The sequence below is a fragment of the Dermacentor variabilis genome, chromosome 11 (assembly GCF_050947875.1).
Source record: "Dermacentor variabilis isolate Ectoservices chromosome 11, ASM5094787v1, whole genome shotgun sequence".
In the NCBI taxonomy this organism is placed as follows: domain Eukaryota; kingdom Metazoa; phylum Arthropoda; class Arachnida; order Ixodida; family Ixodidae; genus Dermacentor; species Dermacentor variabilis.
Window position 1 is genome coordinate 103,400,644 of NC_134578.1, and position 26,046 is coordinate 103,426,689.

Here is a 26,046-nt window from a genome sequence, read left to right on the forward strand (position 1 = left end):
AGCCTCGCCCACTAAACGTAGACTCAAGGCGTTAGACCCCTCGCTCCTCTCCCAGCCTTGCCCAATTGCTATTCTTTCGAACCGCTGCATATACGCATCAAGGTCATCCCTCCGCTCATCTAAAGGTGCCATCAATTTTCTAGAGCAAATCTGTTTTGGCGTGGAAGCAGGTGTGAGTCGGATGATGTCGATCCGGGAGTACTCGTGCCTTCACGAGAGCCCGTGCCCATCTCTGCTAACTCTATGTTCAATTCTAAAATTTCTTTTTCTCGTTTCGGCTCTTCACTCGTTCGTTCGTGTTGCTCGCGCGCTCGTTCGTATTCCTTTTCTTTTTCTTGCTGAGCACAGTCGAAGAACTTCATCGTCTCTTCCTTCGACATGTTTAAATCTTTGGCTATCGCCGCCAAACGTTCCCACTCCATCTCTAAACCAGCAAGATCAGTCACAGGGCCGAAATAGAATCCTGGAAATATCCTGGGACGGATCCTATCCTGAGACGTATCCCAGTAAGGATTCTATCCTGGGACGTATCCCAGTAAGGATTCTATCCTGGCAGGCTCGCCAATTTGGTGCCACACTGATCTCAGGGCCGTGCAGGTGTTGGGAGAGATGGAGTCGGGAGACGCAGGCGAGAACAGCAAACATATTTTATTGAGAGCAAACCCAAGATAAAACACACTCAAAATGTAACTCAAAGCTCAACTGACAAAGACAGAACTTCACACTTGTGTAGCCTAAATATGTCCTTATTCTTATGTCCTTATAGACTGATGTATTTTTAAACAGGCCTTATTATATGGAACGCTTCTGTAATTTCGTGTGTTCGTTTATTTTTACTCGAAAACATCATATCAGTGTCAAAAAATACCGGTTCACAGTGAGATAGGTCGCAGTGGTTAGACAAATGAGAATGATTTTCTTTCACATTCACTTTTGTCTAACCAGAGCAGCCTATGTCATTGTGAACCGTGAAACTATACGCTCAATATTTCACTACATCTCATCCAGTACAGCCAGAGTAGGAAAGAGCAAAGCATGTGTACATGATTAGACAATATCTACCACACATTAAGTCATCGCGACCGCTGTGAAAACGTAGTGTTTGTACGCTTCGTGTTTATAGCAAATTCAAGCAAACCGCATGACGCGGCGTAGTTGCAGTAGGTAAGAAAATCGTTCTTAAAACATTCAAAGTCTTACAGTTCGCGCCATAATAAGCTGCCAAAATGCACCATAAGAAATTGAAATCAAACTAATATCAAAATAACGTTTATGAAGAATGATGGAAAAGAACATACCTTTCATTATAATTTGGAGACAGACAAAACCTCGCGGCAGTGCTGTCTTGAACAACAGCAGTTCGCTACTTGTGCAGCCTGCAGTTTAAAACACGGACAGTGCCGATATTAAATCACCATCAGTTCACACGACACTGCATCGCACCTGGCTGCGAAGTTGCAGAAACGTTCACATCAATTAACGAAGAAAGCACCGTGGGCTTCGCAATGCTGGTCGGCTTGCATCGATGAATCAGCCACAACACAGCATAACCGTAAACAGCAGCAAAAATAGCTAAATCGCTGCTTCAACGAAGCACCTACATCACTCCAACCGTACGACGCAGGCGTCGCAAATGAACTGATGGCGATTGCGATGGTCTCCCTCTTTGCCTCGGCTCGGACCACTGTCAGATTTGTGGGCATGCGCGAGAGAGGCATGTGACATTCTTTCCATCCACCCTCTTCACCTTGACCACAGGCGAACTAAAGCCCCTTTTTACGCCGAACCATGTATCACCCCCCACCCCCTTGCGAGGGTTGACTGACACCTAGACATTCATCGCCTCTCGGTGACAGGTGTGGCGCTTGGAGGGAGGAGTGCAGTTCCCAAAAGGGGATGGCCAAGGTTCAAAAGAACCTCACAAGACAGCCGGTTTTATTTTATTGTGCGTATAGGGGCCGTATGATTTTATCTTTCGATACAATTATTGTTCTGAAAACTTATAGACCGATCATCTTACTGTCCATTGCCTAGAAAATATTTGCTACGGTAACCGCACATAGAATCAGGAACACCTTAGACTTCTGTCAACCAGGTAGGATTCCGTAAAGGCTACTCAACAATAGACCATATTCACACTATCAATCAGGTCAAGGGAAATGTGCGGAATATAATCAACCTTTATATATAGCTTTCATTGATTACGAGAAAGCGTTTGATTAATTCAAAACCTCAGCAGTCATGGAGGCATTACGGAGTCAGGGTGTAGACGAGCCATATGTAAAAATACTGAAAGATATCTATAGGGGCTCCGCAGCCACCGTAGTCCTCCATAAAGAAAGCAACAAAATCCCAATAAAGAAAGGCGTCAGGCAGGTAGATACGATCTCTCCAATGCTATTCACAGCGTGTTTACAGGAGGTATTCAGAGGCCCGGATTGGGAAGAATTGGGGATAAGAGTTAATATAGAATACCTTAGTAACTTGCGATTCGCTGATGATATTGCCTTGCTTAGTAACTCAGGGGACCAATTGCAATGCATGCTCACTGACCTGGAGAGGCAAAGCAAAAGGGTAGGTCTAAAATTAATCTGCAGAAAAGTAAAGTAATGTTTAACAGTCTTGGAAGAGAACAGCAGTTAACAATGGGTAGCGAGGCACTGGAAGTGGCAAGGGAATATATCTACTTAAAGCAGGTAGTGACCGTGGATCCGGATCATGTGACTGAAATAATCAGAATAAGAATGGGCTGGGATGCGTTTGGCAGGCATTTTCTGATCATGAACAGCAGGTTGCCATTATCCTTCAAGAGAAAAGTGCATAACCCCCCCAGCTGTGTCTTACGAGTACTCATGTACGAGGCAGAAACGTATGAGGCTTACGAAAAGAGTTCTACTTAAATTGAGGACGACCCAACGAGCTATGGAAAGAAGAATGATGGGTGCAACGTTAAGGGATAAAAAAAAGAGCAGTTTGGATGAGGGAACAAACACGAGTTAATAACATCTTAGTTGAAATCAAGAAAAAGAAATGGGGACATGGGCAGGACATGTAATGAGGAGGGAAGATAACCGATGGTCATTAAGGGTTAAGGACTGGATTCCAAGGGAAGGGAAGCGAAGCAGGGGGCGGCAGAAAGTTAGGTGGGCAGATGACATTAAGAAGTTTGCAGAGACATGGCCACAATTAGTACATGACCGGGGTAGTTGGAAAAGTATGGGAGAGGCCTTTGCCCTGCAGTGGGCGTAACCAGGCTGATGATGATGATGTTTCTGAAATCCAACTTGTTTCTCCAAATGTAATGAAAATAGAAAAATAACATCATATGGGCTCCCTGCAGTGGTCAGGTGGCGCAGCGATCGGCTCAGCCGTCAACGCCACCGTGTCAGTTGCGCGAAACACCGAGGCGGCCATTGCTGCGGAGGCATGATTTTGCGGCGCTGGTTTAAAACTTGTCGGACGTTCCAAATTGCGGTTTTAAGGCAATCGAAAACATCGAGGCCAGTCTTTCACCACCTACGCTTGAGAAAGGACATCAAATTTACAACTACAACCATGTGTATCGTGCCAAAGAAGTAAACACCACGGACATCACAGCGAGGTGCCTAAATAAAATTGTGGTGTTTTAGGTGCCCAAACCACGATCTGATTAGAAGGCACGACGTGGTGGGGGACTGCGGAATAATTTGGACCACCTGGGGTTCCTTAATGGGGACCTAAATCTAATTACACGGGTGTTCTGATATTTCGACCCCATCGAAATTCGGCCATTTCTCGATAAGGAAGAATGCATCCCGAAGGAACTATATATAAGCACTCGACCTAGTTAGCTTTGATAATTCTTTCTTCATAAATGTTGCCAAAACCTGCGCAAGTACGCTGCAATCCGTGACTACGCGTTATCGACCCTCTTCGCGGCGATCCCGTGTGCGCTGCCATGTTTGATCACGTGGTGACGCACCCATTGCTTGCCTCAACTGCCTCCTTTGCCTCCGTGATTACAATGATATTGTATGACGCCGGTGTGGCTTAGCAAAGCTCTGTTTCGGGATATATCGTAGACAGTGACTGGGTAGACGAAACGAAGATTCGGCCAAAGCTTCAGAAAACATGCAAAAACGCTTTGGGAGCTTATGAAGCCATGTCCAAACAGTGCGGGCAGCGTATATAGTGCGTGTTCGAAAAGAGGGGCCAAATATGTATTCCATGCTGTCCAAACTTTCCGCTCATGAATTGAATCAGGATTACTGTGTTTTGAAGCAGCGGCTTATCACACTTTTTCTCGGCGCGGTCACTATCTGATTATTTTCTGCCTAATCGCTCGCGGGTGTACTCAGTTCCGATAGATTTGTTCTTGCTGCGCACAAGTCTTGAAACATAGCTGTTTTGTAAATTGCAACACCGTGTAGCAAAGATGCAGTATCGCTAGTAGCCTGCTTACTCTTGTGGATCGTCACGAAACATTCAGCTTCGACCATTCGTACGCTATCGGTGTAGTCCGCCATTAATTGTACGTGTATATATGGTGTGCATATATTCAAGTGTGCGCCCATTCACTTGTTGACACGTTGGCGATAGAGTGGGCGTAACATACCATGCCAGTTTGGGTAGATGTGTGCAGATAGTGTGCGTGAAACGTGCTATGACAGGAAGCGGCGCTACTCCCTTTGCGATTGTTTAACGAGCGGTACTCACTCTTGCTGCCGTTCGGGGCTGAAGCACTTCCCTTGAAGGTTAGCGATACGACGCTGGCGGACGAGCAAATCTCCGTATCCTCGAAGAAGGCCGTACATCTCGAAGTGCAGGTAACACGTACGGACAGTTGCAGCGACAGTCCGCGGACTAGGCCACAGAGATTCATTTCATTCCTTAATATGTCAGTCAGAATTTTTGCAGCCAACTTCTGCACACGTCTTCAATCCACATGATTCAATCCAGTATGATCGGAGCGCAGTGCGTTAGCGAAAACTCAGTTTCAATTTCGACAGCAGATCGCACAGAACTGGATACATCAAGGAGCCCAATAGCGGCTGAAGTAGAATTAAGGACTGACGTTAGGAACAAAATCATAACCAACCCTCTCCCCAGAAATATACATCCAGAATATAATGTCGAAAGGAGAAAAGCAAGCGCTAAATCACTCTTGCAGCAAATAGAGCAGCAGAACCAACTGGCAGCTATAGTTAATGCTGTCTGGCTGAAAGGTAAAGAAGCATATACGGCCATTGACTCAAATTATCAAGGGAAGGTGCAAGACGCTATAACTATTTGTACCAAGGACCCTATGGTGGCGGAACAAGCGGCAATTGCTCTAGCCATCAGGAGTAATAAGTGGGCCTGCATTTACAGTGTTTCGAAATCCGCTATTAAGGGTTTTGATAAAGGCTACGTAGCTGGAGTTGCAACTAAACTGTTTGAAAACATTGAGATTATGAGAACTGAAATGCGATCGTTTCCTGCGCATATGGGGAAAGTGGACGAGACTCGGGTAAACCTCAATGAGGTTGCTCATGACTTGGCACGAGGACTTGCCAACCGTGACAGTCACAACCGAGCCGTTCACCGTCAAGACAGAAAATCTAGAGATCAATTAGCGACGTACAACGACATTACCGAACATCACTATTTAGGACACAGGCAATTCCTATTGCCACATTCAAAACTGAACAGGGCTCAGGCAGTCTCACTGCGCTTATTGCAAACAGGTACATATCCCACACCGTACACCACTAATGAAATATATCCAGAGAGGGAGATTAAGGTGGACTGCAACGATTGTAATGGCATCATTGGAATCGGACATATGCTGGCGGGGTGTCCCGCGACTCTCCCCAACCTCGTTGGAGAATGGACACAGTGGGAGAAAAGGATTCAAAGCCTATTGTTTCAGGACAAACTAAGGGTCGTCCAGAGGGCCCATCATGTCGCTGAAAGGCTTGGCCTGACAGTGCCAACGTGGGAGCGGCCCGACTAAGAAGTCGAGCCTCCGGACCTCATTACAATAAAAGTTTTCACACACACACACACACACACACACACACACACACACACACACACACACACACACACACACACACACACACACACACACACACACACACACACACACACACACACACACACACACACACACACACACACACACACACACACACACACACACACACACACACACACACACACACACACACACACACACACACACACACACACACACACACACACACACACACACACACACAGAAGCAAGGTGGAAGCGGTAATGGTTTCGTATGCGTGCGCTGTCGCTAAGGCGACGTGCTGCGCGCCACCGAAAGCGCCATCACGTTTCTCTAGGACAAACTGCTCCGCGAAAATGGTCAATAGCACTGACGGAGTGGTTACGGCGCAAAATTAAAGAAGGGAAAATTTAGCCTTCGATTTTCTTCGATAATAACCCACCCTTAACCGTAATGTAAACGCATATAAAGAGAAACATCTGCCAGTGTAAATTAACCGTGCCGCTTAATTTGTATTTCATTTATTTACCATGCTGGAAGTCCTTACGGGCGGTTGCAGACCGGGAAAGATACAAACAAAGCACAACTTACGCAAAATGCAATTCATGGTTGCGCTCAAAAGATGTTGACTTTGCATCAGCCAAAAATTCCATAACGAGGCCATTCCAATCAGCTATTGTTGGTCCAAGAAAAGAGCATACCGACACGTCAATCCGTGAATTGTGAGGAATAGTAGCACATCTAGTATTATGATAGTTGGTGCTAGGAGAGCTTTTTTCGCGTTGACGCAAATATGACGCATAATTCAGCATAAATTTACTGTTGGAGCAGCGAAAAGGGAGCTTTAAATGGTCTATTTTTCTCCGCGCAGAAAGCGACTGTATGAGAGCTTGTGCCAACAGCTTTGCCACCGACTGAGTTTGTCGGGAGGCAGAGTAGATCAAACGTTCATGCTAATCTTCGGACGCTTGCATGCTGTTTTCCTCTTTGTTCCCCACACCAAGCCTGTGCATATTATCTAAGGGTGGACGTACGCTATCTTGTTAAGCGCAAAGTTTAATACAAGGCGTGTCAACAGACACTTATGGAAAAAGCAAGCTAGCGTTGGGACGCCCCGCTGATGTTTTCTGCGTAATCGTGTTCTCCCTTTAAATAAAACCGTAGACCGTTGGAACTCGGGAAGATAACTGCTCAGAGCTTTTGCTTGTCGTTAAGGGACCCAGGTCGCAAAACATCCTATGTCGGAGTCGGACGTCGCTTGACGAAAAATCATTCTGAGCAACCACGCAGGCGCTCCGCATGGCGCAGAGGCGTTATTGAAATAATTGAATTCTTCAAAGTAAAATATGCCAGCAAAATCGTAAAGTACGACCTAAAGAGAACCTACAAACATGATAGCGTCGGAGTTTAATTTGAGTACACTAAAAAATATAGTTCTGTTTCGTGGAAACTACAACACAAACCCCTTTTCCGAGCGGCGCGACCCGCTCGGCTTCTTGCAACACAAGAACATCAAGACGGCTTGGATTCGGAAATACACGTCCCTAGACACGAAATACAGCGAAAATTCAAAACAACACGACACTAAGACGGAGGCAGATTGGCGCAAGGCAGCCATCAAGGACATCAATGAGGCTGAAAAAACGATCTGGCGCACGACAGTGGCAAAAAAGCAAAGCCTGGCACTATATTACCACCACAAGCCGGAACCGCGCCCATCACCAGACTACCGAGGAGATAGAGGCAGCGCCCTGCTGTTTCAAGCCCGCACTGGCGCTCTCCTCACAAACCAACGCCGCCACGAACTATTCGGCGTGGATCCGACATGCCGCTTGTGCGGTGCACCAGAAGAAACCCTTCTCCACGTGCTACAACAATGTCCGAGACTTCCCGCAGTTCCCCGATCGTGCCCCCTGGCTGAGAGCCTGGCGCTGACAGGTCTCACCGAGGAGGACCGAACTGCACTCGCCGAGACTACGAAGATCCGGCCAGAACAGTGGGAACGACTGGGCAGGCGAGCCGAATAGGTGAAGGAAACCCCCAGACAAATATCGCCCGGCTAGAGCCGCCCAGTCACAGCGAGTGGCCGCTGATGCCGACTTCCTCAGCTACACGAGCTCCTAAAATACAGACGGCCGACCAGGCAGTGACGCATCTGGGACGCGCTGGCGGATTGGATTGTCGTGGCTTTGGTGAAATCCGAGGCGACTGGAGCCTAGAATACAACAAACCGGACCAACCAGACGGACTCACAGGCTGTGACTGTGACAAAACTGTGTTTTATGTTCTTTCTCTCCTTTCTTTCTTTCCTTCTTGTACTCTGAACATCTCCTGTGGCGTTGACAAACGCCCGCCCTGAGTCAAAAGGGATCAGGACCACTCACTTACTTACCAGCATCACGCTCGCCTCCGCACATCCGCAAGAAAGCTGCGGTTGCCGGGAAGCGTGACAAGCAGTCGGGCATATCTGACGTTTATCGCGGTCCCCCCCCCCCCCCCTCCCAAAAAAAAAAAAGCCCAGCTGAAGCGTCCTCCATTTTTTTGTTGTTGTTGTTGAAGCATCCGCAGTTATATCGGGAGTGTTTGGGAAGAGCAGCGAACAAGCGAGGCATTCACTGATAAAAGAACTCTGCCTCTCGTCAAAGAAGAAAAAGCGCAAAAGTGCCGCTGGAACTTTGACAGCTGCAGATAAGTGTTTGCGTCTCTTGGCAGCGATACCGTTCCTCCCCAGTGGCGCAATTGGTTAGCGCACGGTACTTATACGACAGTGCTCGTGAGCTATGCCGGGGTTGTGAGTTCGAGCCTCACCTGGGGAATGTTATTTTTTTATTTTACAGCTAGTTCCCCCAGGATCGTGTTCATTTGTAGACACAAAACTATCATCATCATCGGGTTGGCTCCAGCGTCGCCTTCCTGCACAGCTAGCTGCTCGTCCCACTGCACCCGTGTTCATCGTCGTCATTAATTAATTAAAAAGCACAAAGACGTAACCAGCTTTACAGCGAAGCTGTTAAGCTGTTCCCCCAGGATTGTGTCCGTGTAGAGACAGGGCCGATACCGAAGATATTGCATCGCCGGGCCGAACCGCGGCGGAGGTGAAGCAGGCGTTACGCACTCCCGATACGAGGGCCGATTCCGAAGATAGTGCAATACCGGGCCGACCCGCGGCGGAGTTGCACTTCGCCATTAAGGGGCCCACATACGCGCCTTCGCTGGTCGCCCTTATTGGTGACAGAGTGGAAGGGAACTGAGTCTTTTTCATGCGAATATTAAATTACACTCAACACCTATGACCATTTTCGTTTCTCTAGAGCAAACTGCTCCGCGAAAAGGGTCAATGGTGTTGAGTGTAATCTAATATTCGAATGAAAAAAAACTCACTTCACTTCAACTCTGTGAGGAAGGGCGACCAGCGAAGTCGCGTATGTGGGCCCCTTAATGGCGAAGTGCATCTCCGCCGCGGGTCGGCCCGGCATTGCACTATCTTCGGGATCGGCCCTCGTATCGGGAGTGCGTAACGCATGCTTCACCTCCGCCGCGGTTCGGCCCGGCGATGCAATATCTTCGGTATCGGCCCTGTCTCTACACGGACACAATCCTGGGGGAACAGCTTAACAGCTTCGCTGTAAAGCTGGTTACGTCTTTGTGCTTTTTAATTAATTAATGACGACGATGAACACGGGTGCAGTGGGACGAGTACGGTAGCGCCAACGAGCTAGCTGTGCAGGAAGGCTACGCTGGAGCCAACCCGATGATGATGATAGTTTAGTGTCTACACATGAACACGATCCTGGGGGAACTAGCTGTAAAATAAAAAAATAACGTTCCCCAGGTGAGGCTCGAACTCACAACCCCGGCATAGCTCACGAGCACTGTCGTATAAGTACCGTGCGCTAACCAATTGCGCCACTGGGGAGGAACGGCATCGCTGCCAAGAGACGCAAACACTTATCTGCAGCTGTCAAAGTTCCAGCGGCACTTTTGCGCTTTTTCTTCTTTGACGAGAGGCAGAGTTCTTTTATCAGTGAATACCTCGCTTGTTAGCTGTTCTTCCGAAACACTCCCGATATAACTGCGGATGCTTCAACCACAACAACAAAAAAATGGAGGACGCTTCAGCTTGGCTTTTTTTTTTTTTGTGTGTGTGTGTGTGGAACGCGACATACTTCAAAGATCCCCGACTGCTTGTCACGCTTCTCAGCCAGCGCAGCTTTCTTGCGGATGCGCGGAGGCGAGCGTGATGGTGGTGTTGCAAGAAGCCGAGCGGATCGCGCCGCTCGGTAAAGGGGTTTGTTTTGTAGTTTCCACGAAACAGAACTATATATTTTAATGTATTCAAATTAAACTCCAACGCTATCATGTTTGTACGTTCTCTTTAGGTCGTACTTTACCATTTTGCTGGCATATTTTACTTTGAGTAATTAAGTTATTCCAGTAACGCCTCTGTGCCACGCGGAGGGCCTGCGTGGTTGTTCAGAATGATTTTTCGCCAAGCGACGTCCGACTCCGACATCATCATGTTTTTTTTTTTTGCTCCCAGTCGGTGCTCCCACCGACACCGCAAGTTTCGCTTCCTTGGTATATGTCGGCCAGCTCCTCCGGCTCGGATGCCGGCGTCCTGAACTATTTTGGTGACGCCAAACTCTGGCCTGCCTGGCTAGGCCTAACACAGAGCCCCACCGCTGCCTCTCCGAGTGCCGACGAGAAGCCCCGGGGACTATAGTCCTTGCTGGTCTGCCGAAGAAGGGGGATCCAATTCCTGGAGTGCCCGGCAGCGCCGTGGGAGGCTGCAGCAGGTCCAGGGAGCTTCGTTCGTCGCCGAGGTCGACGGCCGCACCCTGGGTCGCCAGCGTCACGGGCCCGTCCGAACTTCCAGGACTCCCGTCGCGAGTGCGAAGCGGCGCTCCAACCTTCTTGGCCCAGAGCCAAGTCGATAATCCCAGCTTGGCGCCGCTTCTCCTCCGATCACACCTCGGGTCACGCGCCTTGGTGGCTCGTGCCGTTCGGACTGGTCGGCGCGCATCGTCCTCTTTTCTTTCCTGTGCCCCATGCCTCTTACATATGACAGTCAGTTGACACGCCTTGTGTTAAACTTGGCACCTAACAAAATAGCGTACGTCCAGCCTTAGATCAAACATACAGGCTTGATGTGGGAAGTATGAACAAAGTGAAAAAAAGCATGGAAGCGTCCGAAGATTACCATGTGGGTTTGATCTACTCTGCCTCCCGACAAACTCAGTCGGTGGCAAAGCTGCTGGCAAAAGCTGTCATACAGTCGCTTTCTGCGCGGAGAAAAATAGACCATTTAAAGCTCCTTTTTCACTGCTCCAACAGCAAATTTATACTGTATTATGCGTCATATTTGCGTCAACGCGGAAAAAACTCTCCTAGCACCAACTATCCTCATACTAAATTGTCCTCCTACTATTCCTCACAATTCACGGAATGGCATGTCAGTACGCTCTTTTCTTGTAAGAACAATAGCTAATTGGAATGGCCTCGTTTTGGAATTTTTCGCTGATGCTCAGTGAACATCCTTCGAACGCAAACTTGAATTGCATTTTGCGTAAGTTGTGCTTTGTATCTTCCCCGGTCTGCAACAGCCTGTGAGGGCTTCCGCCATGATAAATAAATAAAATACAAATGAAACGATACGGTTAGTTTACATTGGCAGATGTTACTTTTTATTTGCGTTTACTTTACGGTTAAGGGTGGGTTATTATAGAAGAAAATGGGAGGCTAAGTTTTCCGTTTTTAATTTGGCGCCGTAACCACTGCGTCAGTGCTATTGACCTGTTTCGCGACGCGCCGCACGAATACGAAACCGTTACCGCTTCGACCTTGCTTCTGTGCGATCAGCTGTCGGAAATCTAACTGAGTTTTCGCTAACGCATTGCGCTACAATAATGCTGGATTGAATCATGTGCATTGCAGACTTGTGCAGTTGGCTGCAACAATACTGGCTGGTATATTAAGGAATGGAATGAATCTGTGTGGGCAAGTTCGCGGACTGCTGCTGCAACTGTCCGTACGTGCTACCTGCACTTCGATATGTACGGCCTTGTTCGAGAATACGGAGATTTACTCGCCCGCCAGCGTCGTATCGCTAACCTTCAAAGGGAGTGCTTCAGCCCCGAACGAGCAAGAGCAAGGGTGAGTACCGCTCGTTAAACAAACGCAAAGGGAGTAGCGCCGCTTCCTGTCATAGCACGTTTCACGCACACTACACACATCTACCCGAACTGGCACAGAATGTTACACCCACTCTATCGCCAATGTGTCAACAAGGGGATTGGCACACACTTTAATATAGGGACACCATATATACACGTAGAATAAATGACGGAACTACACCGACAGCGTACGAATGATCGAAGCTGAATGTTTCGTGACGGTCCACAAGAGTCAGCGAGTGACTAGCGATAATACATCTTTGCTACAAGGTATTACAATGTACAAAACAGCTATGTTTCAAGAATTGTGCGCAGCAAGAACAAATCTATCTGAACTGAGCACACCCGCGAGTGATTAGGCAGAAAATAATCAGATAGTGACCGCACCAAGGAAATTTACTCAGTCAGAAATGTGACAAGCCACTGCTTTAAAATATTTGCCAAATAAGGAACGAAGAGCAAAACACAATAACCCTGATTCAATTAATGAGCGGAAAGTTTGGATAGCTTGGAATACATATTTAGCCTCGCTTTTAACACAAGCGCCATATACGCTGATCGATCGCGCCTTTTGGACATGGCTTAATCAGCTTCCAAAGCGCTTTTAGTGCAATACCGGGCCGACCTGCGGTGGAGATGCACTTCGCCATTAAGGGGCCCACATACGCGACTTCTCTGGTCGCCCTTCGTCACAGAGTGGAAGGGAACGGAGTTTTTTTTCATGCGAATATTAGATGACACTCAACACCTATGACCATTTTCGTTTCTCTAGAGCAAACTGCTCCGCGAAAAGGGTCCATGGTGTTGAGTGTAATCTAATATTCGAATGAAAAAAAAAACACTCAGTTCCCTTCCACTCTGTGAGGAAGGGCGACCAGAGAAGTCGCGTATGTGACTTAGAGAAGTCGCGTATGTGACCCTTAATGCCGAAGTGCATCTCCACCGCAGGTCGGCCCGGTATTGCACTATCTTCGGGATCGGCCCTCGTATCGGGAGTGCATAACGCCTGCTTCACCTCCGCCGCGGTTCGGCCCGGCGTCGCAATATCTTCGGTATCGGCCCTGTCTCGACACGTACACAATCCTGGGGCAACAGCTTAACAGCTTCGCTGTAAAATTGGTTACGTCTTTGTGCTTTTTAATTAATTCATGACGACGATGAACACGGGTGCGGGGGGACGAGCGCGTTAGCGCCAACGAGCCAGCTGTGCATGAAGACGATGCTGGAGCCATCCTGATCGTGATTGTTTTGTGCCTACACATGGACACGATCCTGGGGGAAAAAAAATAACGTTCCCCAGGTGAGGCTCGAACTCACAACCCCGGCATAGCTCACAAGCACTGTCGTATAAGTACCGTGCGCTAACCAATTGCGCCACTGGGGAGTGAACGGCAAGGCTGCTAAGAGACGCAAACTCTTATCTGCAGCTGTCGATGTTCCCGAGGCACTTGTGGGCTTTTTATTCTTTGACGAGATGCACAGATCGTTTATCAGTGAATGCCTCGCTTGTTTGCTTTTCTGCCGAAACATTCCCGAGATAGCTGCAGATGCTTCAATAACAATAATAACAAAATTTTGGAGGACGTGTTAGCTTGGCTTTTTTTTGGGGGGGGGGGGGGGAACGCGATAGATTTCGAAGATCCCCGACTGCTTGTCACGCTTCTCGGCAACCGCAGCTTTCTTGCGGATGTGCGGAGGCGAGCGTGATGGTGGTGTTGCAAGAAGCCGAGCGGGTCACGCCGATCGGAAAAGGGGGTTTGTGTTTTGGGGTTTCCACGGAACAGTGTATTCAAATTAAACTCCCATGCTGTCGTCTCTGTAGGTTCTCTTTCAAGAGAGTGGCCTGTTGGGCTAGTTGGTACATGGTTATGCTAGGAGAATGCCAGCAAACTTGAGAGTAGGAAAAAATTGAGAGGCAGACATAGACAAAGTGACAGGAAGGTGGCTGGACTAACAACTGAACTTTATTCATGAAAACGACGTCCCCCAAGTCCGTACTGAACATGCGCAGGCACAACCAAACAAAAACATGGTCAACACCATATCTATACATATAGATATGGTGTTGACCGTGTTTTTGTTTGGTTGTGCCTGCGCATGTTCAGTACGGACTTGGGGGACGTCGTTTTCATGAATAAGGTTCTCTTTACCTCGTACTTTACGATTTTGCTGGCATATTTTACTTTGAGGAATTCAATTATTCCAGTAACGCCTCTGTGCCACGCGGAGGGCCTGCGTGGTTGTTCAGAACGATTTTTCGTTGGGGTAGACTTCCTATCCGAGAGGAACGAACATAGTTGTAAAATATCTTACCCAGATTGAGCCGAGATATCGAGCCTAGGATATGCGAATGTAGAACGTTGTCGAAGGCCTTCTCAAGATCAAATACCAAAACAGCCCGAGTGTCGCTAGAGTCGTTGTCTATGATTTGATGCTTAAAGAGCTTCGTGGTATCCTGTGTGGATAAGTCTGCTCTGAATCTTATCATACTATGTGGGTAACTGTCGTTCTTCTCAAAGAACAGGGTGAGTCGATTGAGGACCGCGTGCTCCGCTACTTTAACCACACAGGACGTAAGCGAGATGGGCCTCATGATGTCAACGCTAGGTGTCTTGCCAGACACCTAGATAGACGTGCATAAGCTAGCTAAATTAGTAAGCAAAAACGAAGTAGCAGCCGATCCAAAGAATGCTTACGCATTAGTAGAAAATTCTCAAAATTTCTGTTCCCATTTTTATTATTGTCACAAGTATGTGGAAAGAATTAGCCGTCACCACTACAGCTCGCTTATTGTCGTTTAAATATATATATATATATATAATCCCCGTGAAATTGTGGTGGCTCTCTTCCATTTTCCTTTTTATGTCTGGTTCATGCAGTCTTCAGGGGCCTAAATTTCCTAATATTCTTATTTTATATTGCCTTTGTTTGTTCTTTTTTGAAGGCGAGAAAGATACACGCGCTCACATCAAATTGATTTATTCGCGTGCGACCAAATACAGGTCTTCCTATTGCAGAGACTCCTTACGACTGTCGTTTATGTCACATGAACCCATTTCGCAAAATCTCCATCGAATGCAATGTACCGCTGCCATTTCCTTGTCCCTCTGAGGACTTTATGCGCTGATCCGTTTATATAAAACATTTTCACGTGTTTCGTGGGATGCGCTTACCCTTTTATTCAGAAAGTCAGGCTTCTACTTGTTGGTGGCTTATTGGGTAACTCTGCTAAGGACATTAAATGCAACTGAAACTGGAGTTCTATATTGGTGGGTCTTTCAAACTTAGGTATTCAAGGAAAACACAGGGAAGGCTGTAGATGAAAATTTAAGACCGCGAGCAAAATGAGAACAACGTAAGAGCGGGAGCCTACGTTTCCACAAGTGGACTTGCCTTTTTCGAGGCGACATATGCTTTGTCGCCTTGAAATCGTATGTCTTCTTGAAAAAGACAAGTCCACTTGTAGAAACGTTGGCTCCCGTTTTTCACCTTGTTCTCGTTTTGCTCAACCCGGGCTATCGAAACATTTGCTGAAAACGTACTTGGCTATTTGTGCATTTTCATTCGACTCACTTTGGAAACTGCTGCACGTGTGAGAATGCATCGAATGCAAAAATATACCACCACCGCAGTGATTATATGTTCGCTGCAAGGTCGCACTTTTGCAGCGAACGCACAAAAAACTAAACGTTTAAGGAAAGGTCCCCCCAAAAAACAAAGCGTAGGTGAAATGTTTTTGTTCCAGGAAGCAAGGCCGCTATACAGCCTTACCGCGAGGTCCTAAGCCATATGTATAGCGCTACTGGCTCCTGCCTGAAGCTGCAACGCTATAACTCGAGGGCCTGGATTTCGTTCGTACAGTCGATCTACAGGTGCCGCTTACGGAGGTGGCCAGGTGCTCAACTTTCAACGGACACGTCCCCGGTCAGTCATATTGACAAATCTACTATGCTCTGTGTTTTCTCTCCGGCTGGTATCGTGGAGAAGATGTTGAATGCTGGCTTGGAAGGGATTAACGCTTTCTCTGGTTAACCGTTATTCGGGCAGCAAGAACGGTTAATTGCATTGCTAAAAAGACAAGGCTTCTACGGGAAAGACTACTAAACATCTTCATTTTAGTTTTTGTTTCTAGGCACTCAGTGCTTCGTTCGCAAGACGATGCGAACTTTACCCTGGCGCCCCAAAACGGTCATATCAAATTATTGGTTCAGAAAAATTCGTCACACATAAGGCGAAAGGCTGCAAAAATAATCTTGATAAAGTTGAGAGAGAGAGAGAGAGAGACAGAGAGAGAGAGAGAGAGCGAGAGAGTCTGCCGCAATATTCTCTGGTCGGAAGGGATCATAGGAACTCAAGCGATGCCGACCAAGGTGGCGAAATTAAGGAAAACTCGCGGCCCCAAACATCGAGTTTAGTTATTCATTTACCGTATCCGGTAGAAGTTCTGTGTTTTTCGTGATTAGTTTGATAATTCAGTAAACTTGAATCCCATAATGAGAGCACGCTTTCGGCACCGTGGGACGTTAACACTGAGATGAAATGCGCGAAAGTCCGGTTAGAGTTTTTCGTGTGCTTTCGTTATCACTAGCGCTGGTGCTAATGAACAAGTGAGCTTAGACACATTGATCTTGATACCTTGTACTATTACAGATATAAAAGCATATTATTTATTTATACACCGTGGGTACCCTGCAGGGCGTTACATAGGGGAGGGGTACGGCAAATAAGAATCACTTGATCACTAATCTGCATAAAATACATAAACTAGTACACCCAACAATTTATGCATGTGACAATGTCTGTCGTTCGACTGATATAGATTCGGTCAGGGAGGCAAAGACCCTGAATAAAGCGGCGAAGATGAAGCTCAAAATTTATAGGCAGTGTCGAATATAAGCGCACCCAGGGCAAAGCGACACAAAAAAAAAACGCCTTCATGTTAATCGTTCTCTCGCACGCACCTATTTACAGTGACCAGCAATAACTAAGTCCCTCCCAGTGTTATGCAATATTTTGCCCATCATGCTGACTGCCCTACTCTTTTCAGTGTTCTCCAGTATTATCGATGCTTGTTTAGACGCATCTATATCGACAACTTCTAACAATCATACGAATGTTTGTAATATACCAATTATCTCTAGCAGTTATTATTGAATCTGCAGTTCTCGCTGTCGATATTACGATCTAAAACTTACAAAATCACCGCGCGGTATCTGTCTGCCTGTCTTTCTTTACTCTGTTTCTGTACATATTGCTACGCAAACCTATTGCCTGTACCGAATCGTAGTGCAGTGCAATTTGCTCAGGCTTTCAAACTTATGCTACAGACAATCAGAAAGTTAAAGTGGCACGTTTGTTTAGTAGTACAACTTCGACGCGGAGGCATTACTCGTGCGCATGCGCGACAGAGTGCTCAAAACTTAGCTCCCAAGAAATGCGTGCTCATGCGGCGCAAATACGAAAAGCGCGAACCGCAATTCTGTTTCATAGCTGACCTGTGTATGGCTCCAAGTTTAAGTGCAACGCGACCACTACAAGCGCGAGATAAAGACAGCTTGAGCAAGAGAGACATCTCACGAATATCTTCCTAGCGTTATACCACATGTCTACGTTTCTATAGGGCCGATTGCATGAAGCTGAACAGCTTCGTTGACATTTAGAAGGGGCCATACGCTTGGATATGCTTCTGCAGTAGGCCTGTTGCGAAAATCTGTGGGACAGTGATGATGGCATGCTACAAAATCTTAGTCTGTAATGGGAAGACATGCTGTGAAGGGAGCTTTACCTGTGCTTTCACTAGTACATCAACGATTGGTGGAGCTAATCGAAGCGATGCTGCTGGTTTAATTCGATGTGGGCGCTAGCAGGTGTGGAAGCAAGCTTGTTTGTTGCAGCCATTATTTGAAAGATTTTTGAAATTAATTTTAAAAAGCGATGACTACTTAATCTGTGAGATTCAAACCTACGGAACAGTTGCGTCGTTGAATTGTAAACGCGGAAGGCAGATGTAGTTCTGGGCAAATTCCTTAAGAAACAGAAAGGACACTTGCGAGCACTGAATAGCACAGTTTAGGAGTGTTTTCCATCCTCGGTTAGATGAAGACTGGCACCAAAGTGGACTGTGGATATTGTGAACATAGCATAAACGACAGAGTATTAGCAGAAAAAAAGATAACAGCGCGTTGACTTCGTCTCACTTCCGTGAAGCTGAATGCTGAGCACTGAGAAACTCGACTGGTAACTCCTCATCGAAGCAAAAAATGAAGAAGTTCGTCCTATACATAATCAAGTCGAACTATTACACGTTAATTTGAAAATTCAATTGCATTGAAATGCACATAACAATTTTATTGTACCATCAGGCTGTACACATTTCAGAGGGGTGCGGCAAACAATAGAAACGTACGAATTGAAAACGTGTACAATATGGACAATATGTACAAAACATAAAGTGAATAAAGTATAATACATTTTATAGGAGAACAAAATCACCAAACACTAAAACACTGTAGTACGTATTCAATCAAAAAATTTTGAAAAGGGATCTGCATCTGGAGATAGAAGTGACTGACTGTGGGACGTTTTTCTATGCTATTCATGTCTCCGAGTAGAAAGCCCGCGAGTACGTTATCGTATTCCAGGGAGGGGTGTCAACCTTTTGCGTGTGGTCAATCCTACTTGAAATAAATGGTGGCGGTCGAATGAAATGCTTACGAAGGTGGTGAGAAAAAAAAACAATGCGAGCTATTTCACGACAAGTCGAAGGTAGGGTAAGGTCAATATTTGATTTTAATTGCGTAACACTTGCAGTGCGTTGATAATTCGATGAGCTAACACAGACGGCACCGTTTTCCACTACCTTAAGTTCATTTCTTAGTGTTGGTTGGCCAGGGTATCATAGTGTTAATGCATATTTCAGTTGTGGCCGTATATTAGAGATATAAGGTAGCTTTTTAAGGAACTTGGAGCCGTGAAAAATCCCTCTAAAGTAACCAAGCATTTTATTAGCTTTTGCCGTGATTGTTTGAACATGTTGTTTCCAATATAGGTTGTTAGAAATGTGAGCCACCTCACGCATGGACGATATTCTGTGATTGCAAGCCAGCTATTCAAACGATTGACTGTGTCCTCAGACGGGGCCCGTATTATGCCATGGTTGTAGAAATTACAGAGCATCTCGACCACGCAACTAGAAATGGCCACAATGTCACCTTTCAGTCGATACCCTCACACTGTGGCCTGATCGAGAACGAACAGGCAGACGCTGAAGCGAAAACTGCGTTAGATAATGTTTCTGTAGTACGCATTTCGTTCTCACGAACAGACACAAACGCCCTACTTCGTGGCGTAATACGCAGCCGTACGTTGGAACACTGGACCCAACCTGATCGACGACACAAGCGGGTACACAAATGGGACCAAGTAATGAAATTTCGTATGCGTCACAAGCTCAAAAGAAACCAAATGAGCACGGTGCACCGGATTCGCCTTGGTGTCGCATTCACCAACCGTTAAAGACATCTGCTAGGTGGCAGTGACACTAGCCAAAGCTGCGAATACTGTGAGGTGCCAGAAACAATTGATCATATATTTTGCGTGTATCCCGCGTACGCGCAAGAACGACCCGGCAACTGGTCTCTTACATTGCAAAGATCCATAAGAGGCCGCTATCAGACGAGTTTCTTTTAGGTCCTTGGCCTAATGCAAACAGCGCAGCCCTGATAACAAGTGCCTCTATAGGCGCCGTGCACGCCGACGGACGCGCCACTGGTGGCGGCCTTGCGCAGAACACGCGGGAGAGGAGTCTGGCGCGCGCCGTAGCTTGCTGTGTCGTTGATCGTGCTTCTCTGTCGTATTCACGTTTTCAGAGCAAGATAGGCAACATCACTCGCACGTGTGGGGTGGCCAAAGCTTCAGGGAATGTCGAAGAAGAATTGCTGCAGGGTGGGGGGCTCAAATACCGGTGAAAACGGGTCGGGAATACGGTTCTAATCATTCCCGGCAAAGCCTCATCAGCGGGAGCAACGGTAGCAAAAATGGATCGTCGCTTCGAAGGGAAATTTCTTGTTCTCATACTTTCCTTTGTCTCGTCGGTGTTTTTTTCCCCTCCGTCATAGTTAGACGCGTGAGCAACGAAGTTCGTCTGCAGTGCAGCATGAGGTTTAAAGGCATTTCGCTAAAGTTCGGAATGCTGTTTGCCGCTTATATTGTTTTCCGCTTCTTTACCGCGTTGTGCTAGCTAGGCAGCACGACTGCACGAGCGCATTGCGTTGTATGTTAAAGCTACTGAAGTTTGCAGGAACTGAAATTGTTGGTTTCATGTGGCGCGGTAAATCCTCGCACCAGCTGTCGCGCACTTCATGTTTTTACATCTATTTTATGCGTGGCTTTGCACATGTTTAACTGTTGCTAGTTGCTCCATGCATAACTCTTGCCGATTCTTTTGAGCTGCGATGTTTTCACCCTGCCTTGCTTGTAAAGGGTATAAATCACGCTCTGTCTTATCGGAATGATACCAAGGAAGTGCTTCTTTAGCAGCTTTATTCTTTTCGCCCGAGGGCATCTTAGATATTGTTTGCGTTTTTGGAAATGTGTTTAGAAAATAGGTAGTTCAGGGCGAGAATTGCTAATAGCTGCTGCATATGGTATTTTTGTTCCATTTCTCGCTAGAAAGTTCGCGTCCCATTTGGGAAGTCATCACACCTCGATGCTGTCTGAGCAAACTTAACACGCCGAGTGATTTGTTTGTTTCACAACGTAGTCCCTTCTTGCATGTGAGTTTTGTACTCAACTGAATTCTTTCTTATACTTACGCTGCAGACGACTAAACCGGGCCTTGCCGCCAGCGCTCATCTACTTTGACTGGCGCTGCTCTGCCTTTAAATATATCATGTGGCACCTCTCTCTAGTAATATAAAAAAAGTACTGAAAAGTTAGGCAGTCTTCAGCTTTGTACGTTTCCAAGCAGCTCCATTGGGGAATTTAAAATTGCACAAACTGCAGCGGGAATGGTAGTTCATCGGCGTATGCAGCACAATTGCATCGGAGGTACAGCACTAACACGCGCTTTTATTAACCCGTGTGTTTGGTGACTTCGTTGGCTAGTGTACGCGTTTCCATCAATAAATTGGCAATTACTCTTCTTGAGGCGACTTCGACTGCACTTATTCGGCGATGTGACATGTATTCATCGGCAGAAAAATCACAACGGCATATGCAGAGATTGCACCGTGCGGATTTGTTTGATATAAGTCTGCACTAACGACGGGTGCTTATTATTCAGGTACAGAAGCAGCATTGCGGCAAGGGTAGAATAAAAAAAAACCATCGAGAGATCGCATCACTGAACAAAATTTATCGGCTAGTGAACATGAGCTCCACGTCATGTAAATGGGGTTCATGGCATTTGTCTGCGGGACGCACCTTGCACGCATGTGGGCCATGTTGTCCCAAACACCGGTAATATCGTGTTCATACCCGCTCGCACAGAGGTCAGCATCTTCCCTACAGCTGTCACAGCAGAAGCAGCAGCCTGGCACCCGAACAAAGGAGAAATCGCAGCCGCGAACTTCAGCCATCCTTGCTGCAAAGGGTTGTCGTCTGCTACTGCTCCCGCGTGTACTGTTGGAAGCGTCCGCTAGGTGGCTTTCAGTGGCGCCTCTATAGGCGGTGCACGAGGCGTTCTCCAAGCCACGGGGCTGGAAGCACGGCTTTATAAATGCTAGAACTCTTTGAATTTGTATATACATATCTCTTCCTTATACCATCATCATCATTCATCAGCCCTTTCCCTCCCCATCCCTTTTCCCCAGTGTAGAGTAGCAGGCCAGAGCAAGTTATACCTCAGGCCGACCTCTGTGCCTTTCTGTGAATAAATTTCTCTCTCTCTCTCTGAACTCTAAGGCACCGGTATGACGAAACGAGTTCTAGTTTAGTGTCAGAGGAAGCGGCTTGTACTGGTTAATGAGCTACGTGAAACGCCCATTGATTTAATTTAGTAATATTTAATGTCATCTTCCAAGAATGACACTAAGTGAGAACGCTTTGAAGTCGTGCTGAAGAGAAGAAACCACAGCATCGTTAATTAAGTACTCATATATCACGCAATCGTCAGCGAATAAGAAAATTGGTTGTGAATAAGCTTCAGTAGCATTTTGGCAAAAAAAAAATATAGAGGAGAAGATCAAGGTTTAACAAGATCAGTTAAGTAAGTCTGGGCGTGCTACAATACCAAGCGAGCGCTCCGCGATTGGCCAACAATGGTCGCAGATCTCCTGTTCCGCATAACAGATGTCATGGCGCCGGTCACCGATGATGCGTTTCTGTTTTCTGTGCTTCCGCGGCTATACGCAAGCCTCTCAAAATGAACATAACCCGGAGAAATGAAGCATTTTCAGCCCATACAACAGTGAAATATGGTAAAGTTCTGAGGATCCTGGTGAAAATACTGAAGGCTCATGCTAACCTCACCAGTGCATTGATGCCCACCGTCGATCAACGATAAACATAACATTTAAATAATGGGAAAATGTTTTGCCCGCAACCAGACTTATCCGCTGTCGCCAGACAAATATGGGCAGCCCGAAAGGAAAGCAGAACTCTTCAAGCCTTCAACTTGACCGTTTTTCTCTGTAATAATGGCCCTGCCCAAGGTGGAGTGGTGCTTTTACAGTGTCAACAGAATGCGGATCGGTATAACTGGCTCAAAGAACTGTCTTTATTTGTCAAGCCACACATTGATGACATCATCATCAAGACGGCACGCTGCCCCTTTATCTATAGAAATGACTTCTGCAATAGTTGCATCTATTTCTGCCCTAGGAGGAGCAGGAGACGTTCACTGCTTTTTTTTTTTAACCCACTTGGCGTGTACGAACAACCTGACATTTGACTGAAAGAAATCGCTCGCGCATTCTTTTTAATATTAGGGGTGTATTAGCAACATTTACAAACCAGTTTTGCTACATCTGGCGTGATAATATTACTAAATATGAGTGACTATTCATGTATTTCAAAAACACAAACAAATATTTGAGACTAGGCATCAAAGGAAGTTACTCTCATATTTAGCCCCCTAATCTGATACCTGTACGGAAAGGACTCTGTAGATCAAGTGCCAATTTGCCATTTCAAATATGGTAGCCGAGAGAGTAAGGTAGAAAAGGTTACTTAAGGTAGGCTATAATCGAGGGCCCCGGAAGAATGAATAATATTATCCCCATAGGAAACACGGTTCCCAACCACCCCATGAAGTCTAACTTGAGAATCTCCGGAGAATGTGAAGATAAGTTACAACGAGAATTTTGAAGCCACATCTCGCAAGTCTATGGCGAACGAAAAGCTCGTCAGAGAGGGACATTACGAATTAATTTGCTGTATTTCAATGAAAGTAATCATAAGCAGGAAGGCATAGCTTTTCATAGAAGCATGTCAATCAATCCGAGTGTTTATTTTGTAAACGCACATGTGAGTAATGACAAATAAAGCGGTTTCGGAAGATGCTAATTCGTATTTTTTTCTGCCATAAAAGGACGAAAGAATTAGGTGCCAGTTTAGCTAAAAAAAGAATCAGAAGGCTGAAAACGACGCAAAACAAGAATTGGTATCAGCTTGCTGTTATTATTCTTGGCAATATTCTCATAACACTAAAACTATAGGATTTTGTCTGCCAAAACCGTAATTTGGTTATGAAACGTGCCGTAGTGGGGGACTCCAGAAATTTGTACCAGTTGGGGCTCTTTATTTTTCTTACGACACTATTACAGCCAGTTTATGTACGGAGAGTTTTATGATATCGTTCACATAACTTTTTTTTTTTAAGTTGCCCGTGGCATGTAGCACAATTATACTTCTTGAGCTTGATGATTTGTGCAAGAAAAATGAAAGTTAAGGTTTTATTAACGAAGAAATTTTTGCTAATTAACTTTAAAGTAATTACGTTACGCACATATCTTACTTTGCGAATAGTAACCGGTGACTTTTAAAATTATATCCTCTTGGGACGAGTTCTCACGATGACATTAATTTCGACATATGCGTTCCCAAAGTTGGCGATGAAATGCATTGGTGTTCCAGTCTTCAGACTTCAACGCGCAAAAAGGCCACTAGTGTTTAGGACTGCGCGAGTTTTTATTCCATCTTCAAATGGGTACAGCGCAACATTGAGAAAAACAGCGGAGCCGGCAAAAAAAAAAAAAAAAAAAGCTGTTCCTTTTGTGGCAGGCTCGACTTTTCCTTTCCTTGTTGCGCTATACCAGTTTGGGCCTAAAAAGACGTTTTGTTAATGAAGTGGAACACGATTTCATTTTTACAGCATCTTTGGCCGCACTTATCTGAAAACTGGTGCTAATTTCAAAATTCGTTCAACGAATTTTAAAATTAGCAGTTTTGAGATAAGCGCGGCCAAACTTGGGGTTGGTAGCTAAATTCGTGGAACGAATTTTGAAATTAAAATTTGAACATGAAATTAAATTAATTTAAAATTAAATTTGAATTTGAAATTATTGGCTTCCATTATTGAATTGCAATATCCGCTTGAATGTAATTAGGTTGATATTTAAATTGTGAAATGTTGAAAGTTAGTCAGTTACGTGTATTGATTTTCAGTGTAGGTAATGCATACCTCTACGAGTGTTCCATCTCACTGAGTAGAATTGTACTAAATATGCACAAGCGATTCTTAAAAATTCAGATAACGTTGAAATAAAACGCCAGGTGTACTTTTCGTATCTCGTGGTGTGCTCGCATCCGCATTGTTTGTTGCTCCTAGAAGCAACGTCGACATGCATTATAGTTTCCGCGGTACAGATGCACGAGTGGAAACGAAAGAGAACACAGTCGTGGTGGTGTTTTCGTTCACAGTGATGCAGATAACTCTCGATGTAAATGCAACCTTAGACATGTTGTGTATGCTCTCCACGGACGTTTACACGGAATTTTACTTCTGTAGACGGAAGAACGCATTCGTGACAGAGTTGTTGTTTGAGCTTTTCAGTGTGTAGTCTCAGTCGCGGCAGCTAGTTGTAAGCAGTGACGGTGAGGCACATACAAGAAGACATTCGAGGAAACGCATAAAGCTTATTGCTGCCATCTACAGACGCAGCAGCGTGAACACCGGATCTTACATGTGAAGTTTCTAGTTCTGCATTTCAAGCCAAGAGCATCAACGGTTTATACAATGATAGAGAGTTCTTGCTGGCTGCCTTCCACAATGTCTTGTTTTTAAATGCAATGTGAATGTTGAAAGGAGGAGATTTTAGTCAAGAGAAAGGAGGATAGGTAGGCCTGAAGAGCGTGTCCCTATCCTGCTACTCCTCACTGGTGTAAGAAGGAAAATGGAGAGGTAGATGTCTGTACGCTGTGCAAATCTTCCGGCGCGCTGGAGCATTTACATCGATCATTCGTTGGCTTCATCTTTCAGACCCTCCCGTTGCTTACAAATGTTGCACGTCTGGTATACAAAAAAGTGGCAGTTTCGCCTGAGGGGCGCATCATCGATGGCGATAACAAATTATTAGGCGACTTTACGAACTAAGGTTAGTGGTTATACCGCGGCCGTACAAACCGCTGTGAACATTCGTTAACTAACTAAATTAACGAGCATGGTGTCACTCGATGACCGCGGGCAGTCGCCGTGAGAGCGCTGGCTTTATGAAGAGTGTCAGCAGCGGCGAGCGAATTCCCCTTCGTGCTGCCTCTCGTTTCAGCGCGAACTAGGCATGCGAGAACACAACGCACACGAAGCCATCGACTTTGTCGGGTTTCCTAGCCTTTGTACCCAGCGCAGATTACCTCCAAGCGTGCTGCCGCGCTCAGCCACGCTATACGTAGCCGCGGAAGGAGTGAAAGAGATGCTCGATAACCTGCACCCCCCT

The 26,046-nt window shown here is 46.1% G+C and overlaps 1 protein-coding gene and 3 non-coding genes across 6 annotated transcripts in view; 2 read left to right on the plus strand and 2 right to left on the minus strand.

Annotated features, from left to right (window-relative positions):
* The first annotated feature begins 8,723 nt into the window (after window positions 1-8,723).
* On the plus strand, window positions 8,724-8,815 carry TRNAI-UAU (transfer RNA isoleucine (anticodon UAU)). The gene is given in 2 exon segments: window positions 8,724-8,761; window positions 8,780-8,815. It is a non-coding gene; the product is annotated as a tRNA-Ile (tRNA).
* Window positions 8,816-9,823: 1,008 nt separating this feature from the next.
* Window positions 9,824-9,915, minus strand: TRNAI-UAU (transfer RNA isoleucine (anticodon UAU)). Its single transcript is given in 2 exon segments — window positions 9,824-9,859; window positions 9,878-9,915. It is a non-coding gene; the product is annotated as a tRNA-Ile (tRNA).
* A 3,549-nt stretch (window positions 9,916-13,464) lies between these two features.
* TRNAI-UAU (transfer RNA isoleucine (anticodon UAU)) lies at window positions 13,465-13,556 on the minus strand. The gene is given in 2 exon segments: window positions 13,465-13,500; window positions 13,519-13,556. It is a non-coding gene; the product is annotated as a tRNA-Ile (tRNA).
* A 2,454-nt stretch (window positions 13,557-16,010) lies between these two features.
* The window catches only part of LOC142563973 (cytochrome P450 2J6-like), a 64,486-nt gene continuing 54,450 nt past the window's right edge, over window positions 16,011-26,046 (plus strand). The window contains exon 1 of one of the 3 annotated variants that reach the window (XM_075674731.1): window positions 16,011-16,096. The gene's annotated coding sequence lies outside the window, so the exon portion shown is untranslated. The remainder of the gene's footprint in view (window positions 16,097-26,046) is intronic. The other 2 variants (XM_075674730.1, XM_075674732.1) reach the window with 2 other exon arrangements.